Source organism: Canis lupus, chromosome 2, assembly GCF_048164855.1.
Source record: "Canis lupus baileyi chromosome 2, mCanLup2.hap1, whole genome shotgun sequence".
In the NCBI taxonomy this organism is placed as follows: Eukaryota; Metazoa; Chordata; class Mammalia; order Carnivora; family Canidae; genus Canis; species Canis lupus.
In genome coordinates, this window is record NC_132839.1 from 1,291,844 (window position 1) to 1,305,972 (window position 14,129).

Consider the following 14,129-nt stretch of genomic DNA (forward strand, 5'->3'; position numbering starts at 1 on the left):
TAAACTTCTCAAATGTTAGCATTTTGCCACATTTGTTTTATTATTCTTTCTCTCATAAATATATAATTTTCCTCTCTTACTCTCTCATACACACATACACACATACATATCACATGCACACTTTTTTCTGAACAAGTTGAGATTGGATTGCAAATATGCCTATTTATATCTGTGTTTCCTGAAAATAAGATCATTTTCCTTTATAAACATAGTATAATTATAAAAATCAAGAGAGTAACATCAATTTGATATTATTATCTAATCTACAGACCTTATTCAAATGTTACTAACTACTCTACTAATGTCTTTTATAGCAGAAGAAAAATAATAGTTTTCTGCTTCAAGATCCAATCCAAGATCACACATTGCATTTAGTTGTCATGCCTGTTTAGTCTCCTTTAAATTGGAAGAGTTCCTCAGTCTTTGTTTTTCTATAGATAATATTTTTATAAAATCACAAATATAATAATTCTATTTATACTTATGTCCCTTATCTTTTTCCCTTACCAATCTAATGTTACATTTCAGTACATATGTATTATCTCATTCCCTTCACCAACTACACAGTAATGTATCAGTCAGGATGATCTGGATTTCGCCATGATAACAAAAATACCAGAAGTGGCTTAATGCTGCAAATTCTTGTGCATGTGACATCTGTTTGTCCTCCTTATGAAGGTGCAGTGCTCTGGCTGCTTCTGTCTCATGACTCTCCCTCCTGGGATGTGTTTCTACAATTGCTGCACCAGAAGAGCTTGGGGAACTTCACGTGGACTCTTAAAATCCTTTAAAATTTTCAGACGACAAAACAAATCACATCAGCATGCCCACCCTCAAAGGGGCAGAAATATATTCCTTCCACCTACCCAGAAGGAAAAGGAATCAAGAAATACTGGCAAGACTGGTAATATCAACCACATGTGTCATTGACTGGGCATACCATAACTTATTTAAGTAGTTCTTTATTTATGGACATTTATTTTTTTTATTTATTTTTTTAAATTTTTATTTATTTATGATAGTCACACACACAGAGAGAGAGAGGGGGGCAGAGACACAGGCAGAAGGAGAAGCAGGCTCCATGCACCGAGAGCCCGACTTGGGATTCGATCCCGGGTCTCCAGGATCGCGCCCTGGGCCAAAGGCAGGCGCCAAACCGCTGCGCCACCCAGGGATCCCTATTTATGGACATTTAGATTGCTTCTGTTTTTTTTTTTTAATCTTTACACATTTATTTTTGCCACTCACTTGCATATCTACGTATAAATTCCAAGAAATGGAATTGCAAAGCAAAGGGAATGTACATCTAAAGTTTAGGCTGCCATTTTGAGCTTTATGCAAGATGAGTGAACAGTGGGAGCCAGACAACAGAGGCAGAGGCAGGAAAACAAAAGAAAGAAATGGGACAGACAGAGAAAGTAGATTTCAAGACTGACTTTCCAATTTACAAGCCCCTTGAATCTTGACTGTTCGTGTCTATTAAACTGCAGTTTGCATTCAATAAGCTCTTGTTTTTACTTCTGCATGTTTGGGTGGGTTTCTGCTACTTGCCCTAAGTTGCAGCACAATTGGAGGGGACAGAAAGAAGGATGGCATAATCATTGCTCTCAATTCAGTTTCCAACCCAGTAAAGAGCTGAGCACTCAGTCACCAAACCAAAGTTCCCCCGCTGGACCAGTGTTTTGTAAGTTCAGCTGCTTTTAAATTCAGTGTGATGGTTGATAGAAGTGAAGCTTACCTAGATCTGGAATAAGAGCACAGCCAAGGAAAGTCAGGAAAGTCTTGCTTTTAAATTCCCTCTCAGGATACATTCTTCACATTTTTGAAAACCCAGCTCAGGTTCTACTTCATGAAGTGTCATCAGTTGCTACCGGAGCTCACCCTGATCTCCATTTTTCTAAATGCTTGTAACACAAGACAATCAGCCCACATTTGGTTTTATACTGTTCTCTGTCTTAATGCTAGAATGAGCTTTTAAGTTCTTTGAGAAAATATTTTATACCTATTTTGAATTTCCGAAGAACCCTGTGGATAAAACACCTAATAAAGGTGCAGTCACTATTAAGTGACTGCTTCTACCTAAGTCATATAAACCTGACTTAAGTTGAGTGTATTTATAAACCATAAAAAAAATGAAGGACAACTCATCTAAAACCAACATGTGGTTCCCATCTGCCACATTTCCCAAGGAATATGGATTATTGCCTTGGTGATATAACTGCAGCAATTCTGAAAATGGAAAGCAGACACCCGTGGTACCATCCTAGGGACTACAGACCTTTTTCTCATACTTGTATGAACTTACGTGAGCCTACCCACATTCTAGATGTATATTTGTAGATTATGATACTTACTGTCACTAATCACTCTGTAGGTTTATTTATTCTAAAGTATTAGAAGCCTCTTTCCCCCTTTCTTGGACAATCATTCTATAAATGTCGGTGTATATCATTCCCCTGAATTTTTTTGTTACTTTTACCATACTACTACGCATCCATAAATAATATATACCATTGTTAGGGGTACCTGGTTGATTCAGTTGGTAAAGCATGTGATTCTTGATCTTAGGATCATGACTTCAGGCCCCATACTGGGCATAGAGCTTACTTAAAAAAGAAAAGAAATATACAACATTGTTGCCCATGCATGCTTTAAGTTATAAGTGCTGTCATACACTTATTATTCTGCAACTTCCCTTTTTCCTTTTCATAATATATACTTGTTATTTATCTCATGTTAATATGGTAACTTTCAATCACTAAACTATCTAGAATTTCATTTTCACAAACCAATTTTCCTGTTGATGTACATTTAAGTTACTTCCAGTTTTTCCTAGTTTCAAAAAATTGCTGCAGGGAATGTTCTTGTACATATTTACCTATGTACATACACAAGAGCTTGCCTGTGGTATGTACCTAACAAATGGAATTGCTGGAGAAGCATATCAATTTTGATAATGCCCCCATTTGATAAATAGCTCTCCAAAATGGTGGCATTTGGACTCCCACCAACAATAAATGAACAATAAATGAAAGTGCCATTTCCCTCATACTCTTCCTTGATTTGTGTTAATTTGGTCTGTCACAATGCATAGACTTTAATAAAACAAGCCTTGCCCTGACCACTGTATGGTTTTGAGGAACAATATCTTGTGATCCACCAGATGGAAAGCTCTCATTCCTTTGTTATATATCAATTCAATCAAGATTTTCAATTTTATTTCTTTTGGCCAGCTTTATCTATTAATTAAAGGGATGGTAAGATCTTCCCTCTTGATTATGACTTGGTTAAACATCCTTTCATGGTTCTTGATTGCTCTATCATCTGGTAAATTATTCTTTTTTTTTATCAAAGAGTTTTACTTGTAACTCCAAATGATTCTTTTTATCTTAAATTCCATTTGTTTGCTATTAATTCCATTAAATGCTCTTATTCTTTTCTTTTTCATTTATATTTGATTGTTACAATTTTCCTTTTATTTTCAAATTTCTGGATAGTTTTAAGTGTGTTTCTTTTTTTTTTTTTTAAAGATTTTATTTATTTATTCATGATAGTCACAGAGAGAGAGAGAGAGAGGCAGAGACACAGGCAGAGGGAGAAGCAGGCTCCATGCAGGGAGCCCGATGCGGGACTCGATCCGGGGTCTCCAGGATCGCGCCCTGGGCCAAAAGCAGGCGCCAAACCGCTGCGCCACCCAGGGATCCCTTTAAGTGTGTTTCTTATGTATGTATGCAGCAATCTCTACACCCAATGTGGGGCTTAAACTCACGACCTTGATATCAAGAGTTGTGTGTCACATATTCTACTGACTAAGCCAGCCAGGCACCCCTTAAGTGTGTTTCTTGAACTAGATACAGTTTTATTTCTTTGTTTGCTTGCTTGCTTATTAACCAAATGGGATGATTTTTTTTTTGGTAAATGAGTTCTATCCAGGGAACTGAAACAATGATCCTGGTGTATTTCAATTTATTCCACCATCTAATTTGGGTCTTCTCTTTACTACACTTCTCCTTTATTTTTATTCCTTTTCTCTCTTCTTTAGGGCTGACAAACTTTTCTATATTCTCTTTCCTCCTTTGTTGATTTCAAAGCGATGCATTGTTTCTATTTTTTAACAACATATTTAGTTCTACATTTTTCCTACAAAGTCTTAAGTTATTCAACATTTTTTTCTTTCTCCTAAAGAAGACACAAAGTTAACCATGTTTTAACTATTTGTTAAGCACTCTCATATTGTTTTTAAACCTCAAATTATTTTTTATAATAGTTAAGTATGTTTACCTACTTAAATGATCATTTTTAATGTTTTTAAATATTTTATTTTTTCATTCATGAGAGACACAGAGAGAGGCAGAGACACAGGCAGAGGGATAAGCAGGCCCCATGCAGGGAGCCCGATGTGGGACTTGATCCTCAGACCTGAGATCATGCCCTGAGCTGAAGGCAGATGCTCAACTGCTGAGCCACCCAGGCATCCCATAAATGATCTTTTTTTTTTAAATAACATTTTTAAAAAATTTTTATTTATTTATGATAGTCACAGAGAGAGAGAGAGAGAGAGAGAGAGGCAGAGACACAGGCAGAAGGAGAAGCAGGCCCCATGCACCGGGAGCATGACATGGGATTCGATCCGGGTCTCCAGGATCGCGCCCTGGGCCAAAGGCAGGCGCCGAACCGCTGCGCCACCCAGGGATCCCGATCTTTTTTTTTTTTTTTTTTAAGATTTTATTCATTTATTCATGACACACACACACACACACACACACACACACACACACACACACAGAGGCAGAGTCACAGGCAGAGGGAGAAGCAGGCTCCATGCAGGAAGCCTGACATGGGACTCGATCCCGGGTCTCCAGGATCACCCCCTGGGCTGAAGGCGGCACTAAACCGCTGAGCCACCCGGGCTGCCCAGTGATCATTTTTTAAAAGATATATTTGAGAGACAAAGAGACTGAGATAGAGAAAGAGAGCATGAGCAGAGGGAGAGAATCTCAAGCAGAATCCATGCTGAGTGCAGAGCCAGATGCGGGGATTGATCCCAGGACTCTGAGATCATGACCTGAGCCGAAACCAAGAAAGAGTTAGATGCTTAGCCAACTGAGCTACCCATGTGTTCCTATCTAAATTATCATTATCTGAGCTCACTATTTTTTCTTCCATCTAATTTCTTCCTTCTAGGTTAGCTATTCTTCCTATTGCAGTATACCTTTTAAGAGGACTATGGTTAGTAAGTTCTCTTATTTTTGTATATCTTTTTGCATATTTTGTCTTTCTAAGTATGTATTTTCACCAAGCATTTATGCTACCTTTCCTTTTTTTACACACTTCTAAAACCTTATTTATACAAAAAACTCACTCACTTGTGTTTAAAAGAATTACCAAGAGAGAAAGAAAAACAGGAAAGATAGAGCAAAAGACATGCCCCTTAGTAATATTCAGTGTGGAGGTGGGATTTTGGTTTCTCAAGAATTGAATATTTAGTGTTTTTTATAAACAACAACAACAAAAATAGAGGTCCCCCAGAGCTCATGGCTGTTCTGTTACCCACATCCCACCAAGAAAAAGAGTGCCAGGAAAAAAAGCAGAAGAGAACAAGAGAAATCAAGAAAGGAACCAGGTCCAGATGGTGGCAATTATCCCTGTGCAGTATGTTCTTAGGGTCAAAGAGGAGAAAAGGCTCCTTTTTTGCCAGAAAAGGAGTGGGAAGAAATGGGAAGGGGGAAAGCGTAAAAAAAGGATTTTAATGCACAGGGGAAGGGAAGAGGGGTGGGGAGTTGTGCACTTTTCTCCTACCCCACAGTATCAATATATAAGGAGTTGGGGAAAGAGAAGGATAAAGATTTCCAGTTGTATTGAACACTTTCAATAGAGCTAAGTGTAACTAATAAATTGAGGAGTTTTCCATTATGGAAGTATCTTGCCAACTAAATAAAGAAGTAAAAATTACATTTGAATATCACCATTTTGAATTTTGTAGTGAATTAATGTAGTACTGGCTGCCTCTATCACACAGAGAGATAATTAGCTATTACAGATCTCCTACATGCCGCCTACAAAGAAGCTGGACCCAAAATTATGCCTGATTTTGACCGAGTTCATAAATGCATTACCAGTTAATAGAAAATACAGAACTGGGTAAATTACATGAAAATGCGATCAGCAAAATCCAGATGTGAGAGGCCATACAAGACAAATCAAACAACCCAGTTTCTTCCAGAACTAAGCTCTAAAGGGAAAGGTGGAGGAGAGAGTCAAAGGTGGAGATTTGGAAGAATCTTGAAAGATGTATACTCTTTAAAAATCAAGTTAAATCATAGGGTTTAGAGATGTCTTGGGTAACAATCTATAAAGAAAACAAGCAAATGAAGACCATATAAGTGAAGATGTGGTTACCTTGAGGTGAAAGGGAGTGCATCAGGACTGGGACAGGGTAAATGAAGGAAGTCTGGAGCGCCTGGGGAATGGACCCACTTGGGTTAGAACACAGAGCAAGACCAAGTCCTCAGCTCTCAGGGAGTCTGCATCGTATTGGGAGAGATAAGCCAATAAATGTATAATACCACGACTGTCAGTGATATTAGTGATAAATGCTCAAAAAAAATACAAAGTGATTGAGTCCAAACCTCTAAATAAATGACAACTGAGTTTCACTCCTAACATAAAATATATGGAAAAGATAATTAGTTGATAAAGTCAATAAGCAACATCATTTTTTCCTATGTATGGCCAAGTAAGAGAAAAAAGTAAAGACAAAAGGAAGGAAATGAGAGAAAAAGAAGTAGAATCACAGAAGGCAAGGCTGAAGATAATACACGGGGAGAGAGACACCCACCAAGGGATAAAGGAGCATGCACATCCCAAAGCCAGAATTTCATGGAGTAAAACCCTTTACTACTGCTACAGATTCACGCCTCTGTGTAGAGACGGGGGTATATTCTCTTGGAGCTCCCCTTTCAGATGACCGTAAGTCAAGGTCTGGAGACCCTAGGTTTGCCCTAAAATTTGGTTCCCATGTGGATTCAAACACCCTGGGCTGAAGTGACACTTTATAACCACATTTCTGAGAACATATTTTGTAAGGAAAATAACAGTGAAAGATGAGTATCTGCCACAGAGGAGTACCTGCCGCAGAGGAGTACCTGCCACAGAGGAGTACCTGTCGCAGAGGTGCCTGAGCAAACCCCCGGGTTGGCCAGGAGTGCTGACACGACAGGCCGGGCTTCCCCTTTCCTTGCAGGCAGGCAGGGTCACAAACGGATGCCAGAGGATGCGGAATGTGTGCTTTCTGTTCACCTTGGAAGGTTCATTTATAGCTCATTTCTCTGGATGCAAAAAGGAAGTCAATCTCACCACCTACAACAGTAACAAAAATGGCAACAAAACTATGGTTTTAAATTTCTTCCCCTTGCGGAAACTTCAGTTTGTCCTGTTATTACTGGATTTATTAGAAATAACTATCCAAGTCAATAAAACCACAAAAAGTTATAAGCCCTATCTCATCTAGAACGATGGATCCCAAATGCAGCCACAATTCACTTTAAATATATATAGTTTGTGTATATTACATTATATACAAACTTATATATTATGTAATAATTGTATAATAATATTTTGGCTATATTTTGACTTATAATGATAGAGATTATTGACATTAATTTGTAGACTGAGAGGACAGAAGGTCATCAGAGCAATAATCCACATTTAGCAGTACAATCTCAGCCAAATGCTGTCTCATAAGTTTTCCTGTAATAACTGATTTTTTTCTTTGTAACAAAAATGGATTTTATCTTAGTTATAAAAGTAATATTAAAAAGTAACACATTGAAATAATGGACTAATAAACGTTTAAAAAATGCTGCGAGGGATGCCTGACTGGCTCCGTCAGTGGAGTGTGCAACTCTTGATTTCTGGGTTATGAGTTTGAGGCCCACATTGGAGCAGAGATAACTTAAAAATAAAATCTTTCAAAAAAAAAAAAAAAAAGAAAGAGGGGCATCTGGGTGGCTCAGTCAGTTAAGCATCTGCCTTCAGCTCAGGTCATGATCTCAGGGCCCTGGGACTGAGCCCCTCTTTGGGCTCCCTGTTCAGTGGGGAGTCTGCTTCTCCCTCTCCCTCTGCTGCTCCCCTCACTCGTGTGCATGCATGTACTCTCTCTCGCTAATAAATAAATAAATAAATTTTTTAACAGATGCTTCAGAAAACAAAGTAATACAAACTCCTTATTTTTAAAATTTAAACACTAGAGGGGTGCCTGAGTGGCTCATCTGACTCTTGGTTTTGGCTCAGGTCATGATCTCAGGGTTGTGAGATGGAGCCCCCCCAACGGCTTCGTGCTCAGCAGAGTCTGAATTTCAGGTTCTCTCTCCTTCTGCCCCTCCCAGTCATGCTGTTTTTCTTTCTCTCTGAAATAAATAAATAAATAAATATTTAAAAACTTAAACAGTAGAAAAAGTAGGAAAAACTAAAAAAAAACAAAAAAACAAAAAAACAAAGGAGCAAAAAACTATAAATCACTTGTACTCTCAACCAAGAAATCTACATACCTTTGCCTGTACATATGTGCACACATGGGCACACACATACACACACACACACACACACATTTTACAAAAGCAGGATCACTCTAAACATGTTGTTTTATAACCTTATTTCTTACTTAATATACCATAGATATTCCTGATATATTGTACAATGAAAAAGGAAGTGACTGAGTAATATATACGTTCAAGTATGACTCATATTTTCTTTAAGAACTCTGTAAGAAGAGCACACCAACCACTCTTGATCTTAGGGTTGTGAGTTTGAACCCGTGTTGGGTGTAGCAGTTACTTAAAAATAAAATCTTAAAAAAAGGAAAAGAAAAAGACTTTTATAAGATTATATCTAGATATAAATATAAATCTAGATACACTGAAACATGATTTTATTAACACAGGAAGTGATCTGGCAAGGTACAAACTGAATTTTTAACAGCAGGAAATGGGATGAAAGAGTAAATAAAAGAAATATTACATTTTTATTTTATATATGTCTGCATTATCTATTCCAAAAATGCATGTACTATTTCAGAAATTAATAAAGGTACACATCACAAATAGCTTTTCACATTAATTAGAATTATTTGTGTTACCGTTTTTAATTGTTCTATACTATTCTGTGGCATGAAATTAGCATTTAGCCCATTGTCTACTTACGGGCTTTTAAGCTGCTTCCCATCTTCTGGTATTAAAGTGATTTTGATATCCTTATCTGTGCTATCTGCAGTGTTTCATCAGCCCTGGGTATTATCAGTTTTAGTATTTTTTTTAATCCATTAACCAAAAATAGTATCTCGTTATTTTAACTCACAGTTTTAGATTTTAAGTGGGATTAATGTTTCCCGAGCTTGTTGTGTATTTTTCTTATGAATTGTAATATTCGCGTATTTTGTCCACTTTTCTTGAAATTTTCCTATTTTTTTAGATAAACTGCTTACATATAAAGTTATTAACGTTGTCTGTGATATATATACGAAATACTTTTCCAGATATGCCTTTTGGCTTTTAGATTTTTGTTTTGCTTTTTTCTTTTTTTGCCTTTCTTCTTCACTTTTTTTCATGTATTCATATATATATATAATGGTGTCTGTCCCTATGTTGTTTTACTTCTCTGGTTTGTCCATTCTTGTACCAGGATCCATGGTTTCAACTGACGTTATATACCTTCTAAGGCAATCTCTCCTCATACTTTTATTTTTTTGAATGTTACTAGTTATTTTTGCATGCTTATTCTTTGGTGAAATTTGGAAACCTTTTGTCAAATCATAAATGTTGGGATTGTGTTAAACTTATAGGTACATTCGGGGAGAACTAACTTATTTATAATACTGAATATGTCCCAAATCTTTTATGTTCCTCAGTCAAGTTATATAGTTTCCTTCAAATATGTCCATCACTTACCTTTGCCTGTACATATGTAAAATTTTTGCTAATCTATTTTATGTTGTGTGTTAATTAATGCCAATGGGAATTTTTATTTTTGCTTAGCAGTATCACTGACATTTTGTAGGCATTCAACAAACACTTGTTGAATGAGTAAGTGCAAAACAGAATAAACTTTTAAAAGCCATGAAAGCTTTATAGGCTAAGGGAGCAACGTGCCTTAATATCTGAAATAGCTGAGTTTAATTATACTAACACAAAAGAAGCAGCCAACCTGGCTTGCTTAGGGCTCATATTTCAAAGTGACTCGGAGTCCAGGCCTCCCTGTCACTAAACCACACATGGTGCACCTGGGGAGATCACAGGTACTCGGAGGAGGAAGTGGCAGCTATGCTTCTCCATGCCTAGATTTCACCGCTTCGGATTAAGGACTTCCTTTCTCTGGATATGCAAACAATTCTGTGAAAGGTGATAGAACACTACATGCTGAGCCGCAACAGTCTGGGACACCTTTGTATGAATTCCCTATCAGTTGCTTCCCAACTTGCAGCTAACTAGGAAGGGTTTTTGAGAAGAGAATTACAAGAGCAAAGAACAGGGATATTGGACATATGGGGTGTGTAGAGGTAAAAAAAAAAAATAGAGAGAAGGAAGCTAAAGTTTCTGAATTTCTTTGCGCAGGAAATGCATCTTGTTGATCCTTAAGGTACCGCTTCACACAGGACAGTTACCGCGCAGATGTGTGTAAAATGGGTGAGTCAGAGGGTGGACAGCTCTGCTCACTTCACAGCTTTGCCTCTGAGTTGTTCTGCCCAAAGCTGCAGTGTCTGGGCTATTTTGGGGCGCCCCTTGCTCTGCTACTCTGACCTCCTTCCCTCAGAATTACTCATACAGGATGGGATGCCAGATGCTCATTGCTAACAGATGTTTGTTCGCTGCTACAACAAACAAACGCTGACTGCTAACACAGCTTGCATGGACGTAAACCCGTAAGCTGACTACTTATACAGGATAAATGCCTCCGTGTAGAGTGAAGAGATGATGATCATCAGATATTTGGTCAGTCAACAATTAGTTCTCCTTCCCACTCCTCATGGGTCTGATCATTTCAATACTGACCCCACTCGGGAAGTATGAGGAGACCAGAAGACAAGGAATAAACAACAGATCTTTTCCCACTGTTGGTGTTTATGAACTTATTATATAATGTAGAAAACGATGGCTCAACCCCGGAGTCACCAGTCCCCCAGCTCTGGTTGGATCTGAGGAAACGGGAGGAAAGCTGACGGAGCAGGAGAGCATCTGCTGCTAGCACAGGAGAGGATGCCGGGTAGAAAGCGAAGAAATGGGATCATGTGATAGCCAAATTGAGACTTTTCTTATTGATAACAATTTTCTCTTTGGTGATGAAAAAAATACATTGTGTTAAGATGCTAAAGTTTATTTCAAATCCTCAGTGATGGACACCAGATGTTGCTATGGCAATTATCTCCTGTGAGATTCACAAAGCTTGGGCCTTGTCTATCTTGGTTCGCATGAACCTTCAGCGCTCACCAGATAGTGGGTACTCTGTAAATAGCTGTTGAATGGATGATTCATTATTATTATTCATTATCCTTCTGAAAATGAGTAGAAAACCTTCAACAAATTAAATTTAAATAATTGAGAAAGGACTTCGAGGGTGGAGGAGTATATTCTGGGATCTATTTTATGCCTGACAAAAAGAGTGCTGACCATTCCTTGGTCTCAAACTAGGTCACCCAGAAAAATCTACCCAAGTCCAGTTCTCTGTTGAAAGGTCTTAACCTGGGGCTGTCTACACCGAGTAATTATTCATATAACTTTTACTGGCAAAATCCTAAGATAGATGCTTAACTCTCCACTTTCGTCTGTCAATGTAGGTGCAATCCAAGGCAAGGGAATGGAAGTCATGCTAAACAAATTGATGCAGGTTTTCAGTCTAAGCTGACTTTTTTCCCTTTATTCTCCTGTGAATTAATATGAGTTAGAGAAAGTGATTTGAAGTAACTCTATAAAATAATTTGTTTTTAAAAGATTACTCTGAAATTGAGCTATTATTATCTTTCCGTCAATTAAGATTAACTGCCTATCCTTCACTTAATTTTGCACTCAAATCTTTTGTGGCTTATTTAGGACATCTGCATCTAGTCCAAATTGTGGCATTGTTTCACATCAAATAGAAGTTGTGAACCTAATATGAAGCAAACTAAGTGTAAAGGTCCTCCTGCACGTTAAAGACACAACGTGTGAGTAATCACATCCCCAGAGAATCCAGCAACAGAAACGCCTCCTTTAATCCATTTCATATGCCACTGTGTGGAGCTAGAAACATACCAAATATACACGTGATATAGATTTTGGTATTGTGTTCAACATAAATTTAGTTTTTATTTACAAAATCAGAAGTTACAGTTCTAATGATTGATGTTTTCAAGTTCCAGCTGTTTCCATAAGAACAATCATTAAAAATATCAACATTTTCAGTAAATTTGATAAAGCTGGCTACAATTACACACACAACAGTTGGTGCTTTTTGGAGATAGTTTACATCATGATCTCTTAAACTAATAATTTCTCACTTTCAGCAGTTTTTGTTATGGTGGCCAAAAGGTAGAGTTGTTACAAGCAAAGGTGTGAAAAAAAAAATCAAGCTGCCCCCCACTCCAAAACCATATTCCAAAGCCTCCAATACAACTTTGTTATTAATCTACAACAGCAATGATTTTATTTTATTTTATTTATTTTATTTTTTATTTTTAAATGAAAGGATGCCTGCTTTTTTTATTTTTTATTTATTTATGATAGTTACAGAGAGAGAGAGAGGGAGGCAGAGACACAGGCAGAGGGAGAAGCAGTCTCCATGCACCGGGAGCCCGATGTGGGATTCGATCCCGGGTCTCCGGGATCACGCCCTGGGCCAAAGGCAGGCGCCAAACCGCTGCGCCACCCAGGGATCCCCAGCAATGATTTTAAATAGAATGTTCTGGATAATAAGCTAAAGGCCACATGGTCAAGTCATTCCCACCTAATTGTACTGCCCTGCTCATAATAAAGCAAAAGTTACTTATGTATTCAAAGGAAGAAGCATGTCCTTGAGTCAACATAGAATGATCGATGTCTAAGAGCTGGAAGATGTTGAACCAGAACTCATCCAAAAAAAGCTGAAAGGCAGAGACCAAGGAGAAGGAGGGAGCATTTGGAGACTACTCAGTGGTAAAGGGCTGCATAAATCAGCTTGCTACATGTCAGAGACCAGCTGGACTTGACCTGACACACACTGTAGGGTCAGTTCCTTGCTCCTATCGGTGCAGGACTGGAGGGTCCATTTCCCTTGGCCACTTATTAGTCAAAGGGTCCTAGACAAAACTAGGAAATTAGAAATTTTGTTGTACTACCGTGTGCCTTGGGAAAGCCTACGCCTTTAATTCTCAAGCACCTGGTGCCTCCACCTCATTAAAATGTGTTCTCAGATTCTTCACACACACAAATTGCTTAACACAAAATAGATGCTCAGGATAATTTTTCGTTTTCCTCCTCCTTTGCCACAAATTACTGATGAAAATGTGCTTTTATTTCTTCTATTTTTATTTTCACAGATACCAAATCCTGGAATCCACAGAATGAGACAAGAGGGAGGAATTTTAAGCAATTTTTAACTCTTGAGACTGTCTGCTTCGTTTGTATATGGGTCTTCTGGGATAGCTCACACCTCAGCATACTCCATGAGGCCAGGCAATCTTCAGAGTGCTTTACATGGAATATGTCGTTTCCCCCACAACCCTATGAGGTAATATATTAGTCCATTTGGGCAGCTATGACAAAAACAGACTGGGTGACTTAATATTTATTTCTCACAGTTCTGGAGGCTGGGATATTCAGGATTAAGATACCAGCAGATTCGGGAGCTGGTGAGAGCTCACGTCCTGGTTTATAGACAGCCACCTTCTCTGTGTCCATACAGGGTGGGAGGGGTGAGGAAGCAATCTGGGGTCCCTTCTAAAAGGGCACTACTTTCATCATGAGGGCTCCACTCTCATGACCTAGTCACTCCCTAAAGGCCCCGCCTCCAAGTGTGGTCGACTTTCGGGTTAGGTTCAACATGTGAATTTGGGGACGACACACACAGTGAACCGATAGCAGGGAGTTACTAATGTTAGCTTCATTTTATAGGCTGAGGAAAGT